Below are 1,366 nucleotides of genomic sequence, written 5' to 3'. Positions count from 1 at the left end.
ACCTTGGGAAGTAAAACTCCTCAAGGTTTGTTCTAATTGTTTTTGAGTTGTTTGATATTTTTCATGTCTAGAAGGTTACAAAGAGATTTGTTACCTTTTGACCGTGAAATCGAAAGAACCTTGACGAATAATAGGAGACTTGTTAGGAGGAATTTGGGAGGTGTTGGTGAAGTTGTTCAACCCACTAGTGAGTTTGTCAATCCTTTCGCAATAGAAGGAGAAGAGAACCCATTAAACAATACCACACAAAATCCACCTACAATGCCTAAATTCTCGTCACACTCTATACCCACCGAGGAGGATTTACCAAATGGTACTCCTACCCCACAACATCTTACCGGAAACTTTATTGCCAAGTCCGCCTTCATTCAACTAGTTGAGAGGAGCCAATTCGGGGAAATGCCTAGTGAGGACCCTCATTCTCATATGGAAACATTTTGTGATTATTGTGAAGCTATCTCTCAAACGGGCGTGACTCAAGACCAAATAAGATGGGTCTTATTTCCTTTTTCGTTAATCGGCACCGCAAAGCAATGGTTGAAGGGCCTTGATAAGGCCACCCTTGGAATAGATTCTTGGAAGAAGCTAGCTCTAGCTTTCTACAAAAAATTCTACCCAGCGGAAAAGACCAATATGCTAAGAGCTCAAATTACGGGTTTTAAGCAAAGGGATGAAGAATCTTTGTATGAAGCTTGGGAGCGGTTCAAAGGTATTTGTCGCTCATGTCCTCACCATGGACTTAGCGAATGGTTTTTAGTGCAACAATTTTGGAATGGTTTATATGAAGATTCAAGGAACATTCTCAATATGGGATCAAATGGAATGTTCACCGAAGTTGATGACAATCAAACATGGAACAAGATTGAGGAAATGGCGGTCCATAATTCGCAATATAGTAGGCCTCGCAAGGCTACTAGAGGAGGAAAGTATGAAGTGGACACCGTTACTCAATTGGGTGCTCAACTTAGTGCTCACATTGACACAATCAATTTGAAGTTTGAACAAGCTATGGCTAGACTTGAGGAAAACTCAAAATCATCAAAGCATCATGTCAATGCCATGACGGCATCCTCATCAATCCCAAGCGGGATATGTGAGAATTGTGGAACCTTGGGTCATGACTCAAGCGAATGTAGGGGAACAACCGAGCAAGTCAATGCTTTCCAAGCTTACAAAAGTGGTACCCCTTATTCAAATTTTTACAATGAAAACACCAAGTTCCATCCAAATCTCTCATACAAAAGCCAAAATGTTCAAAACCCTCAAACAACATACACTCCACCACCCATGAGAAATCAAAATCAAAGACCCTTTTACAATCAAAACCAAGGTTACCAAAATCAAAATCCATACAATCACCACAATG

The 1,366-nt window shown here is 40.6% G+C and overlaps 1 non-coding gene across 1 annotated transcript; it reads right to left on the bottom strand.

Moving 5' to 3' along the window:
* Positions 1-633: 633 nt before the first annotated feature.
* On the bottom strand, positions 634-740 carry LOC141626020 (small nucleolar RNA R71). The gene has a single exon (XR_012535753.1). It is a non-coding gene; the product is annotated as a small nucleolar RNA R71 (small nucleolar RNA).
* Between the last annotated feature and the right edge of the window lie 626 nt (positions 741-1,366).

Source organism: Silene latifolia, chromosome X (assembly GCF_048544455.1).
Source record: "Silene latifolia isolate original U9 population chromosome X, ASM4854445v1, whole genome shotgun sequence".
Classification (NCBI taxonomy): domain Eukaryota; kingdom Viridiplantae; phylum Streptophyta; class Magnoliopsida; order Caryophyllales; family Caryophyllaceae; genus Silene; species Silene latifolia.
The sequence above is the reverse complement of the archived record's forward strand: the minus strand, read 5'-3'. Positions and strand labels throughout refer to the sequence as shown.